The sequence below is a fragment of the Paroedura picta genome, chromosome 7 (assembly GCF_049243985.1).
Source record: "Paroedura picta isolate Pp20150507F chromosome 7, Ppicta_v3.0, whole genome shotgun sequence".
Lineage (NCBI taxonomy): Eukaryota > Metazoa > Chordata > Lepidosauria > Squamata > Gekkonidae > Paroedura > Paroedura picta.
This window is the reverse complement of record NC_135375.1, coordinates 66151510-66171378: the sequence shown is the minus strand read 5'-3', so window position 1 is coordinate 66171378 and position 19869 is coordinate 66151510. Positions and strand designations below refer to the sequence as shown.

The following is a 19869-nucleotide window of genomic DNA, read 5'->3' as shown; positions in this document are numbered from 1 at the left end:
GCCAGAGACCTCTTTTAGAAGGAAGTAACTGACGTATATGGTAACTCCTCTACAACAGATGGTGGGATCCTTTGAAAAACGTAATACAAAGCATACATCCTTACTATATTTTAACTCACAGATGGAACAGAGATGCAAATACAATAGTTTCTTAGATGAAGCAAAATGAACAGGTCAACGCTGAAGTCCTAGATACATATATTCCATCTTTTGGAAATACAGGACAAAACATTTTCTATCCAAGAGCCTAAATATTATACATGTCTGCACTATCTATGAAGAGAAAGGTAAATAAAAGATAAATAGCTAGGTCAGGAAAACTGAGTCAGTTGAAGTCAATGGCAGTTTCCTAATGTGAGTAAAGTTACAGTATGTGAAAAAGAATATGAAATACCTAACACAACACAACCGTGCCCCAGGTAATTCTACTCCATTGGAAAATGATTGTGCAAAGGTGGACTGAGTTTAAAATAAACAAGTTTGAGATTAAATGATAAATCCAGAAGTATTTAGCACTCCTCCTCATAATCCATCTCTGACTTTCCATGTCTCAAGACACATCACATCTTATCCTGATGAACTCTTTTTCTTTTTTTGATTACTGGAAATCATTCCCACAATCCAATCATGAGAAAATGTATTTCAGAGTAATGGGTTACTTTAGCTCCTTATATTCACTGTTAAAAAAACAAACAAACAAAAAACAAATGACAACAGTGAGACTGTCACATCATTTCCCAAATGACCCTTTTTCTTTAAGAGCCATTTGACAGCATAAACATTCAGAAAATCAGTTTCTCCTAAATTGTATCCCCATGCTCTAGAGCAGAACCATACAGTTACTGGGATCTCCACAATATCTCTTGTGATTAAAAGGGTAAGAAGTTTCAGTTAAAATTATAATCTGGAAACCACATCAGAAACCATGTAAATGCACAGCGGCATAATCTTTCGTTACAGTAACACTCAATTACACAATAGTAGTATGCTTTAGGTAGATTATGTTGGAATGAGCAAGTGTAAGGTGCTGATTGACATGGGTATTCCCTTCTTTTCCCTGCCCTAAATAGTCCTTTCCAAATCCTAGAAAAGTTGATCTCTCATGAGAAGTAATAGTCACATGGGTCAGGGGACAGAAGAGACAGGAGTAGAGGGTGATTTTGTCCCTCATGTGGCTATTAGTCCATGCAGGTCCTGCAGCCCTGAAAAATCAACTTTCCCAGGATCAAAAAGGATCACTCGGCAGAGGGGAACATAAGTAAAATCTGTGCATCCTATGGGCCATTTGATCCCACCCATGGTTTGCAGCATCTATGCCTATACATCTATCAATCAATCAATATTTATTTACGGTCATTCAGACCAAAATTCAAATATGTGCAATTAAAAACTAAGACAATTTAAAAAGAGAAAAAACAGTAATAGTATTATAAATTTTTTTAAAGGATCTGGCGACATAAAAACTTTAAAGATGTTATATTGAATATTTAAGACATAGTTTAAGTTGCCAATGACAACTGGCTCTTTGTACTTCTGAAGTTGGATCAGAGAGAAATGTTCTGGTCCACATACATAGTACGCAATTTCACGGCGGCAGTGCAAAACTTAGTTGTGCAGAGTTATTTGCCTGTCTTCGTCTTGAAGCAGCAGCTTGACTTTCTCCTTTGGGAAAGATCTTGGGTAGGCATTCAAAATTGGTTGAATAAAGTTACATCTGATGGCGTCATAAATGGGACAGAACAGAAGCACCTGTTCGTCTGACTCTATCCATCCGCTGGCACAAGGACAGAGTCACTGAGCAGGGGTTTTTTTTTGTAACGCCCCTCCAACACAGCTGTAGGTAGAACTGAGCATTTCGCTTGGGAAAAGGCCCTTCTATGGGTGTTAAGTTCTAAGTCTGACAGATATGGGTCTGGAACAAGCTTGTATTGGATCTAGACACAGAAACTCTGGTGTTTTGGCTAAATCGCTTTGCCGACTAATGTCCTTGGCCCTTTATTTAATTATGGATTTAGCTTAATCTTGGTGTAAGTTGGCTAGTTGTTGTTCCATAAAGCCAAACTGTGATATTCTGCGCTTCACAGTTTTTAGCCAAGTTGACTGAAAGTTGTCCCTTAAGATCAAAGCAGACAGGTTAGCTTCAGCCAATAGAGGAGCGATAATGAATAGATCTTTTCTTTCACACTTTGCATACTTGTTTCCACTCTAGCATTTGAAATGTATTTGGGGATTGAAATGCATTTGGGGAGCCTATACATCTATTAGAATAGACATCTGAAGAAGAAAATAGTCTCAGATTGGGGGTGGGTATTAAAATGGTCAGCTAAATACACTGGCACTAAAACAATACACCTGAGCTATTGGTCTACATTTATGCAGCATTGAATGTTGCGCTATCATTGCACTACAGCAGTCATTGACTTTCTGAATTGTCCTGCCCACCCAAGAAAATCCACTTGCAAAGCATTGCTATAGTACAATATCAAATGATGTGTGGTTGCAGCCAAGTAGAGTAATGATTAGAGCAGGCTTTCATGAAACCCTGAGGTTTCTTGACAGTCCTGGAAGGGTTTCCTGAATGGGTTGGAGTTAATTAATTGTTATATATTCTTTAAATTTGTTAAACATTTCTTTCTGGTGTAGTCTATTAGTGGTATTCTCAGTGAAACATTTCACTTGGGGGGGGGCATTTTATGTTATTAGGTCACTGGCCCCAACCAAAAGCTTGGAGAAGGGATCTTGCAGGTCCTTTGAAACTGGGCCAGTTCTGACAGGGCCTGGATCTCCGGAGCTCATTCCACCAAGCAGGGGCCAGAACTGAAAATGTCTTGGCCCTGGTTGAAGCCAGGTATACTTCCTTGGTGCCAGGGATTACCAACCGATTGGAATTTACAGAGCACAGTGCTCTTTGGAGGACATAGGCAGAGAGGCAGACCCTTAGGTACAACAGGCCCAAACTCACCTTGAAGGTGAGAACCAGTACTTTAAATTTGATTTGGAATTCAACAAGAAGCCAGTGCAGCTGCCAAAGGACAGGTTGAATATAGGCCCTCCAAGAAGTTCCTGTGAAAACCCAGGCAACTGTATTCTGGACCAGTTGTAATTTCTGGATCAAGTAGAGGGTAGCAAGTCTGGTCTAGAGGTGACCCTCTCATAGATTTGGGGCTAGGTGCCAAATCTTAAATTGTTAGTTTTATACATATGTACAAAAATGGTTTTGCCCATGTGCATCCACTCCAACTCACAGCATGTCACCGTATTTCAGACAGTTTTTAGGCCTCTTCCCAGCATTTTGTTGGGAATGAATAAATGAATGAATAAATGTGATATAATATTATATCTCCCCACCACCACCATAAAAAAAATCCTTTGCCCAGCCAGAGCTAGCTACAGTATGCACTAATACAAAATTCAAGTTGTGGAGAGAACAAGGTACAGAGAATGTTGGGGAATCCCCCCCCAAAAAAAGAACAGTGGCTTGCACTCCTTTATCACCATTATTATACTACTAGCCCCAAAGATGCCAGCAATTATTCTGTTACCTTGCCCAATGGAATATTTGTTGAATCTGTAGCATGCAGAAATTCTAACAAATTCTCTTTGATGTCCACTGATTTGCTGCTCTCAAAAGCATGCATGGGATGAGAGCAGGCAAATTTGTCCCTTGACATCTTGGTGAGAGCTTAGCATCCATGTCCATAAAGTAATAAGCTACTATTTGCCACTTTACTGTGGTATGAAGTTTGCGGTGTAAGGGGAGAAAAAGAACACCATGATTTCACAGTGGCAACTTCCCTACCTCACCCACTACTGACACTGGCACTGAATCCAGTCATCTGAATGTAGAGGATCTGGTTTTACCTATTATGGCTAGAGTTGGCAGGTTGCAGGTGGCAACCCTTGGGGAAAATTTGGGAGTGGGGCAAGGCATGCTAGTAGTAGCATGCACTGAAATCACTTCTAGTAAAAACTGGAAGTGACATCATTAGCTGCTCTAGCATTTCCAAAACAAATAATCCTTGGTTTAACCACAGAATTGTAAAATGCTAGAGCATCCGCAACATCATGATGCTGCCTCACACCCTATCTCGCCCTCCACCCCCCCCCCCCCCATTTCCTCTGGCTAGTGCCTGAACAAGCAGTCTAGAGGCCTGGCATCCCTATGGCTAATAACTATTGTTAGATCCTTCTTCCATATATTTGGATACTTCTTTTTCCTTTTCATTATGTAAGCTAACATATTAGTCAACTGCTTCTTAAGATAAGAATTTCAAATGCTTATTGTTTAGTCTGAGGCCACACCAAGAAATTCTAGTTAAGTGTACCAGCTGTCTTTTTCTTAATGATTTCTTTTTCCTATTATGATGCCCACTAATAATGTTGACTTAGTAGAGGTGAGTAGATCTGAAGGGTAGATGCATCCCTGGGAGGTTATTTAGTGGATTCTGCGTGATAGGCAGCTAAAAGAAACCATGTTGTGCTCCAGTGCTCTTGTTATCTATTGCATTCCCTGTTTGCCACTCATACAGACAGGAATTTACAGCCCAGTGCTAATTTGGGTAACATCTGAAGCCCTGCCTGACAAGGTAAGTTCCCATTATGAAGTGATCCTGTCTCATACAGAGACCTTGTTAGTTAGATTAGTGCTAGATTGGCTCTGTATGACAGCTTGTTTGCTAAAGGTGAGTCACCTTCATTTCCAAACCAGACAAATTATATCATCATTTAAGGGGAGAAAAGGAACACAGTATGTATATAATGATGTCTTTTTTTACAAAAAAAAAATTGTCACCAAGTTCATGCAATATTCCTTCTTTGGATTTCTTTGCTGTTGACTTTTGAAGGAGAACAGCAGCAAGCGTGTACCTTGGAGTGAGACAGCTAATTTTGTTATGGATGAACACAGTGTTGTGACAAAACAGTGGCACAGCTGTCATAACAGCTGTCACACATTAATCATGACACTGACAAATAGCATAATTACTTTATCTGGTATTCCTAGCATGCTCCCTCAGTATGCACTGCCTCAGTGTAGGCGTATCAGCCATGCTTTAATTAAAAAGACATCAATATGAGGTAGACAGACAAGGGCTAAGAGAAGTGGATACAAAATGGAAATCGCATTATTTATAGACATTAGTTTTAAAGGGATATCTGAAGAACAATTGCTTAGCCAAGGATGTAATCCAGCTCGGTTCTTTCTTAATGAGGTCCTTTTTGATGTGTAAGCTATTTGCGCACCAAGAAACTTTCACAGGTGTGTTTGTGACCTCTCTTCATTATTGAGCAGGTACTTCTTAAATTACCACCACCACTCCTGTATCCTCTTTAAAATTTTCTTTAAAAAAATTAAAAAGCTTAGACCAACATTACATAGAACTTGAGTTGACATCCCAGTATATGGAAAAGATACAATTACATGCTATGCAGGAATCTGAAAGACCATTCAAATGAAAGTGTATGGGGGATTGGTTAAGAAAGGATTATTGCAAAGCAGATATTTAAGTATGAATAGGATACATAAAGTGACAGAGTTGAATTTTATCCTTGTTTCTTAAAACTGGTGCTCCGGGGGATATCCCTTTAATTTCATTGGCAGAACATTCTGGACAGAAAAAATGTACTTCTTATGATACATTAATGAATTTGTTGCCACAAGATGTGGTGATAGCTTCAAAGGAGACTTCTTGGAGGATAGAATGAGCAAGGGCCATGGTAGCTAAATGTAATCTCTGGATTTAAGACTCTGAATACCAGTTTCTGGAAAGGGGACAACACTGAGTGCTACTCTCTTCAGTCTGTACTACAGGGATTCTTAAAAGCATATGGTGGAGCACTGTCAGGGAAAGGGGGCAGACTTTACAGACTCGACTTTGGTTGAATCCAGTAAGACTTTTGTTGTGAACATCTTGGGTCATGGACCATCTGTACATGGTGAGCCCTAGAACTGATAACAAAATGCTGTCAATTGCACAGCCCTCCCCAAACTTTCCCTTTGGTTTCTGAGAGTGAGGAGGAAGGTGCTGGAAGCAAGTGAATGTAAGAGAAGGAGTCTCCTTACTAACCAGCTTGACTGTAGTACTGTCACCTCATTCTTGGAGCTGAGGTGAAAATTGGGGAAGGACAGCTGAGGTACAGCTGAGGGAGATGGGCACATAGGTGACAAGGAGCCTTGCTTACTCACTGATCAGCTTTTGGGGGTGGGGGAATGGCATTAGCAGCTCTGTCCTCCTTGCCCACATTCCTTGGCTCCCACTCCTCCCCCTGCCTGCCCATCCATTCTTCTCCCATTCTTTTCCCCATCTGGCATTTGAGGAGAGCAAGGTAATTCCTGGCTTCCCTCCTTTGCTTACTCATCCAGCAACCTGGCTGGCTGAAGAGGGGTGGCATTGGTTCCTTGCTTCTCTGCAGCTGCCTGCCACAATCTCATCCATGGGGATGGCTCTTGCTTTTCCTCCAGGCCCACTAGCACCAAGGATTCCCTGGCTCCTCCTCCCTTCATCTGGTAATTTTATGTTGTTTGTTATAGGGGGCAAGGACAGAGGGAGAGTGATGGTGCTACGAGTTGTCTAGTGTCCAGGATGTGTCTGTGTGGCAATAGCGATGGTTGGAGGGGTGGTGGAGGGTGGCAATTGCAGATTTTCTTCCCACCCAGCTTAAGTGGGATTGCTACCTTCCTACAGTGGCTTCACCTCTCCAACAGAGAAACATTGTCTGCACATGCACAGACTACACTCCTCTGTTATGGAGGGATTTGCACCCCCTCCATTTTCCCCGTGTTATTAGATTTGTCTGCAAACAATGGAGTTCTCCCAAGCTTGGAGAAAAATCTCCTTTATGTCATTGTGGCCCAATCCACAGATTTAAGATATGTGCAGATAGGGCATCATTTGACTGTTAGAACATAAGATAATAGCCTCAGAAAAAAATCACATTGGCTAGGATTAGATGTCTTGTATAATGCCTCAAGTGTCCAATAAAAACAGTGGTAGACTTTGATGGGTATATTGTTTTGTTGCTGTTTGTCTTTTAACATAAGAGGGGGGACATATTAGAGCCAAGATTGACTCTACATAGGCAATTTCATCTGCATGTTTTAGTTCCTGATATTTTTACTTTCCACATCAAATTGGTTAAGCTCTGTAATGCACTGAATCACTTATTGAATTTTCTTGAGGTATTTCATGAGTTGCACAGAAGCTGACTCAATGTAATATTAATGAACAATTTCCATAGACAGGGTCTCATTATCTCACTGGTTACCTCTGCAAAACATTCATGCAGTAAGTGTCTTTCTGCCTCCTAGCATAGGGGATTTGATTTACCTTTGTATTATTAAATTATTATTATTAATAATAAGTGAATGCTTTGGAAATTATTCCCAATGCATACATTTTGCTCCTATTCCCCCTGTCCCATTCCAGCATGAAGAAGAAGAGGGAAAGGACGAAGTAGGTGGAAATTTTAGCACCCTTTAACTTTCTTCTACACCCATGCTTCCTTGCCTTATCCAGCTAATGCCGTTGGGGTAACCATATTAGTCACAATAAAGGTGTTAGTCTTTGAGGTGTTACATGACTCTGACACAACACAAGTTTGATCCAATTAAACACTGTCAATCAATCTCTCTCCCCCCGCCCAGTGTAAAGAATGTTTGGCTCTCTGTAAGGTTGCCAGCTTTGATTTGGGAAATTCATGGGGGTTTGTGAGTGATGCCAGGGATGGTGGAATTAGGATAAGGGAAGGAACTCAGCAGAAATGTTATGGCACAGAAACTGCCTTTGAAACCGCCATTTCCTCCAGGAGAAACAGCAGGAGATGTGTGCAGGAAGGTACTTCCCAATGATGCTATTTCTAGCAGGACCCAGGACTGACATGCTTGATGACATTCTAGCACTTATCCAAAAACTCTCTGGAAACCATGGAGTTTGGGGACAAACTCTAGAGCGTCGCCCCAGTGTGATGTTTGCATTTCCAGGTTGCACCAGAACTGACATCATTGTGCAGGCATGACAATCACTGCCCCCCCCCCCATTTATAATTCCAGGAAAACCCCTGGCTCCACTGGGATCTCCCAGAGGAATACCTGAAGGAACTGCAGACCTGAAGAACCTATGCTGTTTGTTGCTACTGTAAAACATTACACAACATCCTCTTGTTTTTCTGCAGCCAGCAGTTCACCAAGAGCAGAGACCAGGATGGACCCCATCCAACCATTTGCTCAGCCTAAAACATGCCAACATCTGCCCCGACATGGTAGAATGAGCTCCTGGATGACCTGTGAACCCTGCGGGATCTTTCAGCATTCCACAGGGCCTGAAAAATGGAGCTCTTCCACCAGGTCTATGGTTGAGGCCGGGGGTAGTGAGGAAGATCTGTGGGGGCCCCCTGGAGTGCACTGTAGGTCTGTGCGATTCGGCTGCCAAAGCAGCCGTTCCCTCCGGGTGCAGCCAGTGCCGTGCTGTGAGGGGGGGCAGCATGGATGGTGGCACAATGGCCTGCTGTCACGCCACCACCCGCACTGCGGCGTTGGCTGCGCCCGGAGGCCGAATTGTGCAAGCCTAGTGCACAGCACTCAATTGTCATCATGACCCTCTTTCTGCCCCTTAGAGTTTAGGGATGTGGGGGAAGAGATTGGGAGTTTTATTGCCATGTAATTCTGTTCTTACTGTAATCTGTTGTCCATTATAATGGGCTTTTACTAGGGTTTTTATAGGAAATTTGTAACCCGCCATGAGCTGGTTCCAGGAGTGGCAGGCAATAAATTTAATAATAATAATAATAATAATGGTGATGCAACTGCTATATGCTCTGCACATTGGGGTATTTTGGTACCTACTGACCATCTGCTGAGAGTCCTCAGATCACCAGCTATCCGTGCCAGCTCCCAGGGTTTAGGATGTGCTTCGCCCAATCATGAGAGAGTTAACAAGGAAATCCTTTCTTCCTCCCTCGCTTGTCACACAGCCCACAGGAGCACTTGGCTCTCCCTAACAATGAAAATCAGCAGGCTTATGGTGTAAACACCAGCCGCTGCTGATTGTAGTTATCTCCTTGAGTAAGAGGTTTATTATTTATCTTCCCTGATGCAGTGCCCGTGTGGCAGAATTGATATTGAGCAGCTGGACAGATTGCACCCTGGAGCCACATCTGCAGCTATATAGATCAACACTACTTTCATTGCCTCACTGCCAAGGAAGTTTATCTTCTGTCAGTGAGATTTACTACTACTGACTTCATGAATGGTTAAGGATTCCCAGCCCACTCCCCTTTATTTGGTTTTCAGAGTGTATTAATATAAGCTCACACCAATTGTTAACAGCTTATTAGGTAAGCAGTTGTTTACTTTTTCCTAATTAACAAGGATTTCCCATTTGATTTTAAAGATGACTAGTGAGGTGAGCAAATAAGAGCTAGCTCAAAGAAGCCAGAAATACAACTAGTAAGGAAGGATTGTTTGATCTGACCGAGCTGTGAACCATGTATTTTTATTACTCTAAGGAGCATATGCATTTGCCATTGACTATTGATGTAGGTTTTTACCAAATGGGCGTAATAATTGTACTTATTTCTAAGTTGCTAAAAACCTAACTCTAAGTCAGTAGGATTCAAATTGGGTGCTAGGTTAAGCATGGGCATGAATGGGCTCATGAACCTATTCATGATGAACTGTGGGGTTCAGGGCCTATGAAGTAATATTTGTAAAGGCTCCGGCATCATACATGAAGTTTTAGCACAGTTCATGGCAGTTCATGAGCAGAGACATACTGACACTGAGCCATTAAAGTTAAAAAAAACTCCAAGGCAAAAGTGGGGGCATAATTCTCCAGTTTGGGATACACTAATAAGAGTCCTCCAAAGCTTAACAGGCAATTCTGGCAAACAATAACAGAGTTTCCATTGTGGTCTGTGGCTCTATATTGAGTGTGGTTTCCTCCCTCCCCCTCCTTTGTTGACTGATGCAATGAAAGAGAGGCATGGAGCTAGCAGAGCTGATATATTGCTTTGTTTTCTGTTTGCGTGGTCTGCTGTCCGTTGCTGGGATTTTGGATTGGGCAGTGGACTCTGGAATCTGGAATCTGACATTCATCACAAGGGCTTTGCTATTGTGATTTCCTTCCCTTGCATCTCTCCTGCTAGTGATCTGCTCTGCTGTCTGCTGTGGTGGTTTGGAAGTTTTCTGGAACCAGGAATCTGGTTCAGCTCTTCTCGCACCCCCAACAAGCACAAGCACTTAGCTATTGGGAGTTTTTCTAATTCTTTCGCTACACACACACACACACACACACACACACCAAAAAGGGTATAGAATTACACAACCTTGAATGTCTTCAAAAGATTGGAAAATTTAACTTTTCATGCCCCTTCTGGAAATCCAATCTAGAAAATGATGGTGGGCATTGCAGAATTGTGACCACCGCCGCTATATGTTATATGTAACTTTTGCTGATGTTAATTGGGGTTTTTATGGGGATTTTATTGTGTTTTAACTATTTATGTTGTAAACCGCCCTGAGACCTATTTGGAGAAGGGCGGTCTAAAAATTAAATAATAATAATAATAATAATAATAATAATAATAATAATAATAATAATAGTAGTAGTAGTAGTAGTAGTAGTAGTAGTAGTAGTAGTAGTAGTAGTAGTAGTAGTAGTAGTAGTAGTAGTAGTAGTAGTAATTATGAGAGGCAGCATCTAATCTGAAAAACTGGATTTGATTCCTCACCTTTTCCACAAGCAGCTGGCTAGGTGACCTGGGGCCATCCACAGTTCTCTCATAGTTGTCCCAGCCCCAGCTACCTCACAGGCTGCCTGTTGTGGGGAGAGGAGGGAAAACAATTGTAAGCCACTTTCAGATTCTTTCAAGTAATGAAAAGTGGGGTATAAAAACCAGCTCTTCTTTTACTCCTGTTAAATATCTTGTCTGCTGTTTGTCAGAAAGCAGGTATACTAAGTTCCACCTGCTCAAATCATGGGGAGTCCAGAAACATTTCCACACCCTCTCCTGTATGCCAGGTGTGCCACACTCATGTATACAGAGACACAAACATGTAACACCTGTCTTCCTCCATTCTTCTCAGGCATCTACTAAAGGTACCCCCACTCTGTTGCCTATAAAGGAAGAATTTGCCCATTGAATCTCAGCAGGGACAAGCAGAGGGGGAGCAAGAGACCCCTTTGAGAAAAGCTCTCTACACTCTAGGTGCCATGATTGGGACCCCAAGGCATGGCTTCTCTGATATGTTATTCTTCCAGGGATGCTAACACTGAAACCAAAAATGGCAAAGGAGGCATTCAGGAATTACTCATTGAGATGAATGTCATGGATGGCTGACACTTTTGTAACCTTTCACTATCTGCTGCACCAGGGGAGCTTTATGTATGGGCCTGAAAGGGCCCAGGGAGCATTCTAGGCATACTTCTTTCTTTCTTCATGGGGTTGAGCTGGGCTGCCCTCTAAGCTGCCATGATGTCATTGTGAGGAGACCCTGTCAAGATTTTGGGAATACCTGGTCTAACTTTCTGTCCCTCATAACTGATATTAGTAGACTTCAGAGATGGCCCGCTTTCTTTGGGAGAGGCATAACTTAGGCCCTGTAAATGCAATTATCACTGAACTTAGAGGCCAGGTATAGGACAGATAGCCAGAGATCTGCTGTTAGTTTGGTATGTCCAGCATGGCAGTGGGACCTTCTACCGCATCATGAACTTCCCAGTTGGTTTCAATGCACACAAATTGATTTCTCCCATGATGGTCCATGGTTCAGTTCATGGATGTGCAACAAACAATATACCAAACTGATTTCCCCAATTCATGTCCATCCCTGGAATTGACAAAATCCTCGAGGAATTAAATTAAGTAAAAGCCCTTGGAAGTCAAATGCTCCCCACCACAGAAGAGGTTTCCCATTGAATCTTTGTGGGTTTTACTGCTCTGCTCCTGCCTTTTTAAAATATCTATAGTATGAAAGTAATTTTTTTTTTTTGCAACAAGTGTGATTCGATCAAACATTTCCAGGGCAAGGTACTAAAATAATAGCTCTCAAGAAAGAAGGCTATTGAATCTCTGAAGAAGTCACTTTCCTGCAATCAGAAAGTAGGCCCCAATCAATGAGTTATACAGAAGCACAGAGCCTGGATTCAAGGCTCTTTTTCTTTATTGTCAGAAACAGGTCTGATCCTGCCATATTTTGTTTTGGATTTCAGTTTTATTCCTATGGTAGCCCTAGGGGGGGGGCTCCAGTGGGTATTGGGATTCGGTCCTAACCACGGGGAGGCCTGGGTCACCTTGGCTAAAATCTTGTCCATTCTCCCAGTGTGCCTTGCCCTGGCTGGGAAAAGTTATGCCCCTTTCCCAGGAGGGAGTAAGTGGCCTGGATGTTGCACTCCCTGTTTTGTCCAAGTCCTTGGAGATATTTTACACTCCCAAGGCTGGGAGGTATGTGGGAACAAGTGGTCTGGAAGTTGCGACTGGAAAGCCATCCTGAGGTTTGGTTGATATCCCTGAAGAGAGGGGCTGATCTCATTAAAGGGTCCAGCTACCAATAATTATTAACACTCATACAGAACACCATATTATTCTTTAAGTCACTTAACATCTTGTAGCTGTTTTAAGGTTAGGCTGGATAGAGACATTTAGAAGTTTGCATTTTAATCTCTTATATTAGAATTATAAGTTAAGTAGTTGTTATTTACCCACATATATACTAGTTTATATAACAATGGTTAAGTTTCACATGTGGGTTAGTTATATATCAGTATAGTCATGTTTAACCATGTATGCAAATTTATACATATGATCATCTTAGCTATATTAAGGCACAGATAATAAGACATTGGGAACATGATAAGGGTCTGGGCATAAGCCTTGAGAACCAGGAGTGGCCCCTACTATGAAAAAAACCCCAAAGTCTACCCATGTACCATCTAGTTTATGATGTGCCATTGACCTTTGCATCTGTCATATGGTGTCACATCTGCAGGAGCAGAAAGCTATTTAGTATGTGATTTATTTGGGGGGAAATGTCATCAATTTCTTTTCATGACATGAATCACAGTTGTCACCATTCTCTTAATTCCTAAATAAAACTTTGTTTATGGAGTTTGAGATGGGTCAGCCATCATCTCATGACCATTATGAAACTCTGTAATATCTCTCAGAGTTTAGCCTGCTTTACAGGGTTGTTCTGACAAAAGAAAAGAAGAAAGGAGAGATGCTGCCCAGAGCTCCTTGTAGCAAGATGGATTAAAATACAATAAATAACCAACCTAAAAATATATTTTTGTGCAAGAGTGAAGTGTGACTTCATACACTTAGAAAAAAACCTGCTTCACAAACTTAGAAGTTCAGGAAACAGTTTGGCTAACAGAAATTGTCTAGATATAAACATTGATCAAATTGTTGTTGTTATGTGCGAAGTCGTGTCCGACCCATCGCGACCCCATGGACAATGATCCTCCAGGCCTTCCTGTCCTCTACCATTCCCCGGAGTCCATTTAAGTTTGCACCTACTGCTTCAGTGACTCCATCCAGCCACCTCATTCTCTGTCGTCCCCTTCTTCTTTTGCCCTCGATTGCTCCCAGCATTAGGCTCTTCTCCAGGGAGTCCTTCCTTCTCATGAGGTGGCCAAAGTATTTGAGTTTCATCTTCAGGATCTGACCTTCTAAGGAGCAGTCAGGGCTGATCTCCTCTAGGACTGACCGGTTTGTTCGCCTTGCAGTCCAAGGGACTCGCAAGAGTCTTCTCCAGCACCAGAGTTCAAAAGCCTCAATTCTTTGACGCTCGGCCTTCCTTATGGTCCAACTTTTGCAGCCATACATTGCAACTGGGAAGACCATAGCCTTGACTAAACGCACTTTTGTTGGCAGGGTGATGTCTCTGCTTTTTAGGATGCTGTCTAGATTTGCCATAGCTTTCCTCCCCAGGAGCAAGCATCTTTTAATTTCTTTGCTGCAGTCCCCATCTGCAGTGATCTTGGAGCCCAGGAAAATAAAATCTGTCACTATCTCCATTTCTTCCCCATCTATTTGCCAGGAATTGAGAGGGCCGTATGCCATGATCTTCATTTTCTTGATGTTGAGTTTCAATCCAACTTTTGCACTCTCCTCCTTCACCCGCATCAACAGGCTCTTTAGTTCCTCTTCACTTTCTGCCATTAGAGTGGTATCATCTGCATATCTGAGGTTGTTATTTCTCCCTGCAATCTTCATCCCAATTTGTGACTCCTCTAATCCCGCATTTCTCATGATGTGCTCCGCATACAAGTTAAATAGGCAAGGCGACAGTATACAGCCTTGCCGAACTCCTTTCTCAATTTTGAACCAGTCAGTGATTCCATGTTCAGTTCTCACTGTTGCTTCTTGACCTGCATATAAATTTCTCAAGAGACAAATAAGATGCTCTGGTATTCCCATCTCTTTAAGAACTTGCCACAATTTGTTGTGCTCCACACAATCAAAGGCTTTAGCATAGTCAATGAAGCAGAAGTAGACGTTCTTCTGGTACTCCCTAGCTTTCTCCATGATCCAACGTATGTTGGCAATTTGATCTCTAGTTCCTCTGCCTCTTCGAAATCCTGCCTGTACTTCTGGAAGTTCTCGGTCCACATATTGCTGGAGCCTAGTTTGTAGGATTTTGAGCATAACTTTGCTAGCATGAGAAATTAGTGCAATGGTGCGGTAGTTTGAACATTCTTTGGCATTGCCCTTCTTTGGGATTGGAATGTAAACTGACCTTTTCCAATCCTGTGGCCATTGTTGAGTTTTCCAAATTTGCTGGCATATTGAGTGTAGCACTTTTACTGCATCGTCCTTTAAGATTTTGAATAGTTCAACTGGAATGCTGTCACCACCACTAGCTTTATTGTTGCTCAGACTTCCTAAGGCCCATTTGACTTCACATTCCAGGATGTCTGGCTCCAGGTCAGTAACTACCCCATTGTGGTCATCAGGGATGTTAAGCTCGCTCTTGTATAGTTCTTCTGTATAATTTTGCCACCTTTGTTTAATCTCTTCTGCTTCTGTGAGGTCCCTACCATTTTGGTCCCTTATCATACCCATCTTTGCATGAAACGTTCTCTTCATATCTCCAATTTTCTTGAAAAGATCTCTGGTCCTCCCGATTCTATTGTTTTCTTCTATTTGTTTGCACTGTTCATTTAAGAAGGCATTCTTATCTCTTCTAGCTTTTCTCTGGAATTCTGCATTCAGTTGGGTGTATCTTTCTCTTTCTCCCTTGCCTTTCACTTCCATTCTCTCCTTAGCTATTTGTAAAGCTTCCTCAGACAGCCATTTTGATTTCTTGCATTTCTTTTTCTTTGGGATGGTTTTAGTTGCTACCTCTTGTACAATTTTGCGAACCTCCGTCCATAGTTCTTCAGGCACTCTGTCTATCAGATCTAATTCCTTAAATCTATTTGTCACCTCCACTGTGTATTCATCGGGGATATGATTTAGTTCATACCTGAGTGGCCTCGTGCTTTTCCCTACTTTCTTCAATTTAAGCCTAAATTTTGCAACAAGAAGCTCATGATCTGAACCACAATCAGCTTCTGGTCTTGTTTTTATTGACTGGATAGAACTTTTCCATCTTTGGCTGCAGAGCACATAGTCAATCTGATTTCTGTGTTGACCGTCTGGTAATGTCCATGTGTAGAGTCGTCTCTTGGGTTGCTGGAAAAGAGTGTTTGCTATGACCATTGTATTCTCTTGACAAAATTCTACCAGCCTGTGGCCTGTTTCATTTTGTACTCCAAGGCCAAACTTGCCTGTTATCCCGGTTATCTTTTGGCTTCCTACTTTAGCATTCCAATCCCCCATGATGATAAGCACATCATTTTGGGGCGTTGCTTCTAGAAGGTGTTGTAAGGCTTCATAGAACTGATCAACTTCATCCTCTTCAGCAGCAGTGGTTGGGGCATAGACCTGGATCACTGTGATGTTGAATGGTTTGCCTTGGATTCGAACTATCATTCTGTCATTTTGGGGATTTTATCCCAAGACTGCTTTTCCTACTCTCTTATTGATTATGAAGGCTACTCCATTTCTTCTGTGAGATTCTTGTCCACAGTAGTATACCTGATGGTCATCTGAATTAAATTCACCCATTCCTGTCCATTTTAGTTCACTGATTCCTAAAATGTCGATGTTCAGTCTTGTCATTTCTTGTTTAACCACGTCCAGCTTGCCTTGATTCATGATCATGCATAAAATAACCCAATTATTTGGTAAACAAGAGTTCTATTTAATTCTACCTTTTTCCTTCTGTTATCAAGTGTCCTTGTGATTAGAAGGACAACAATGGATTAGCCAAGGTGCAACTCTAGGTGTTGATAAGAAACCTGTGTTGTTAATGGGGCTGAGAACTGGTCTACTCAGAACAGTGTTGGGATACTGAAATCCCATTCAGGCTTCCAATGTAATCTGAAGAACCCTCCCCTGGGAATAAATAAAATGTAGCTTACTTCCAAGTAGAACTGCTTAGGATTGCTCCCTAGCCTATCAGCAACCACAAGTTTTTCTGAGGACCTGCTAAGCCAAGGCAAAACAAGACAAGGTGCAATCAGCAAGTCAAGTTGCAGTAAGAGGCAAGAAGCCATATGCTCCCTCCAACCATCCTTTTATAGCTGGAGTGAGCCCAGAAGCCCGTCCCCACCCATGCAGCTGTCCTGTGCCTTACAAGCCTTGCTCCAGCTGCACAGAGATTCACCCACGGGCCAAGCATTCTCTTTTGTGCCCTCCTCCACCCACCCATCAAATGTGACCACTTTGTCTAATGGCAAGCTGTCATTCTTCTCAGTAATTATACTGGATATAGATCTTCCTAATCACCAGTGAAATTTTGGGTATTAGCAGCATCTTAAAACTTTTCCAAGCAGAAACAAAAGATGCAAAGCAGAATACACAGTAAAATGGTTTGACAGCCACAAGTGGAATTGGTGGTAAAACTCTTTGTTGGACAATATATAGTCAATACACATGAAAATATAAAATTACCCTATAAAGGCATTAGAAAGTCTTTCTTGGCATATTACAAAAAATGACTGTGCAGCATAAGACCGTAGTCATTTGCTAGCATGATTAAGCTGACTGATATTGAAGCTGTAGAGATAATTTTTATTGACCTAGCATGAATTAAAAGTGAATTTCTTCCAAGTAGTTTAAATTATCTAGAATTTTTCCAACAGCTTTGTAAGTTAAATTCATAGCATGATATAACATAGAGCCATCTCCATTTCTATTAGTAGCTATAGTTGTCATGACACTAATAGGCATAACTGCTGAATATTTTGCTAAAATGATCCACTGGTTTGTTGTCTGAAGCAGTGAGTCTTTCTGCGTGCTCATCCATCCAATTGAGTCGGAACAGCACATATAACCTTTCTTGCAAAGTATAATTTTTGTGCCTCAAGGGTTTTAGATTTCTCCTCTCAAGTACATAACAGGACATTATTTGAATTACATTAGTGGGATCCACCACTGATTTATCAGAGAGAATTAAGCAATCATTTCTGGCAAGATAAGCAGCACTTCTTCTCACACTTTGAGTTCAATTATGGCACATTTTTAATCACAGGTGGCTTGCATTTCTGCCTGGCTTTTTTCAAGAGCACCCAGTCTTTCAGGGGTTGGAACCAAATGTTGCAAAAATACTCCAAATTATGGTAGGTTTTGCATGGCACAGAACCTAATTAAGTCCAGAGTTTCTGCATAATAGCATGTTACAGAGGCCTTCCAAATATACTCTTTTTCATCTGTATAAGTATAGTACGTTGAACATTGCTAATAAAGTTGATGTCAAGTCACCTACCCACCTTAGGAAAAGGTTACCTCTTTATTTTAAGTACCCCATCAATCACTAGGAACTAGCATGGTATTCAGTGTAAAAAAACTGATAATTATAAATGCATATGGTATGCCCAGAGGATTCTACTTATAAGAAGGAAAGCTTTACACATGACCTATCCCCAGAATGCCAGCATATGCCATTGCCTTAAAGCTACATAAAACATGGACTGTATTATCTCTTCTATTTTCATAATAGCACAAAAACAATGAAAACCATCTAACGGCATACTTCAAAGAATATTTCCCACTATATATTTTTCTCGCAGATATCTATCCTTGCCTGCATCTTCATTCAATCCAACTGAAGGCTGAAAAAGCCATAAGAGTTATTACCTCTACATGGAAGAACCAGAATATCCTCAGTCTGCACTAGGATGCTCCACCCAATCATTGAATACCATCCAACCAGAGAACCAGTTTGTTTTGTTTATTTTTTGGAGCCAGTCTGGCTATGCAGTCAACCTGATCTAAGGGCTCTTTATTTCAGTAAAATACCAACAAACTGTTCATGAGAGTTTTATTCTACCCAATGTAGTAACATTATGAAACATTTATCCATATTCTATACATGGCCCGAACAAATTATCTTTAAGATTATCTGTAGAGTTTGAAGATGAACTTTATAAATTGCCTGACAGAAAATGAAACCAATGGGCTTCTGCAAAGAACTCCTTCAACAAATATATCATTGTCAGGTCCTGTAGAGATAAAGAAATAGGTTTCAGTGAGCAACCGTTCTTGTTTAGTGATGAAGAACCACAGGGTTATTTTCATTTCCTAAGAACAGATATCATAGGGCTTAAAAACCACTTCCTCAGACTCTCAATATGTTCTATAAAGATGACAACCACTTGCAACAAAGGTAATTTTATGTTATTAGGTGGGCGTGTCTGTTGCATAGCTGTTATTACAGTATGTATTTTAATCATCATTGTTATGTAACAGTAAATTGACGGCACCTTAACAGCTGAAATTTTTACAAAGCCATGCTTACAACATGCTGATATTAATAATATTTCTAAAGAAGGACATTTGCTAAGAAAATGAGCAATACAGCAACAGCTATCAAAAGATTACCTTGAGAAATTCACTGAAGTAATCATAATGGACCACATGTTTCCATTGGTAATCATATAATTTCTACCTCCTTACTTGAAAGAACAGGCATGCTATAAATTTCAGAGCATTCTGAAACCTTAAAAGTTTTAAAACTCTAATTTCCTTATTTTCTGCCAGTGGATAACATATGTTTTTCCTTGAACCTGAAACCATGGGTTTTTGGGTGACTCCTACATCATCACCTCAGGGTGATAATATCACTTCCACATTTTGCTGTTTTGATGCCAAATAACCCACTCCCCTCCCCTTGAACTGTTAAGAGGCAGCAGTAAACAGAAAGGAAGACATAACCCTTCTACCCAAGGCTGATTTAAGGCTCTGAGGAGAGGATATACACTCCCTAAGCCAGGCTACAGATACAGAGCCAGGAAATCCCAGGACCTTGTAAGCAAGAGAACTATGTAGTCTCTCAACTTTTCCAGTCAAGACCAGAAAACCTCTTTGACCTGAGATAAATTTCAGTTAGAGAAGTGGTTCTCAACCTTCCTAATGCCACAACCCTTTAATACAGTTCCTCATGTTGTGGTGACCATAAAATTATGCAAGTGTACTTTCACAGAAATTAAACCCAAACTGACCAATGGTATGAAGATCCATTGTTCATGATTGTATATAAATCGTTTATAAATTGTATATAAATTGGCAAGCGCCTTCAGGAGGAGTGGCAACAGTGGCTGCACTCCCACCCCACCCCGCAATGCAGCTCAACCTGCTGTGACCCCTGTGAAAGGGTTGTTTGACCCCCAAATGGGTCCCAACCCCCAGGTTGAGAACCACTGAGTTAGTCTCTCTTTTGTATAGGCCCTCCAACCCCTCTTCCATTCTATGAGATAACAATCTGTGACTCACAAGAACTATTGTGGGAATGCAACAAGAAATGTATTCACATCTCACAAACTCAAC

At 41.3% G+C, this 19869-nt stretch overlaps 1 long non-coding RNA gene across 2 annotated transcripts in view; it reads right to left on the bottom strand.

The window, feature by feature from the left end:
- Nucleotides 1-640: 640 nt before the first annotated feature.
- Nucleotides 641-19869, bottom strand: part of LOC143841817 (uncharacterized) — a 36553-nt gene continuing 17324 nt past the window's right edge. For both annotated transcript variants that reach the window (XR_013232861.1, XR_013232862.1), the window contains exons 3-4: nucleotides 10726-10811; nucleotides 641-677 (exon numbers count right to left, since the gene is read on the bottom strand). This is a non-coding gene — a long non-coding RNA (uncharacterized LOC143841817). The remainder of the gene's footprint in view (nucleotides 678-10725; nucleotides 10812-19869) is intronic.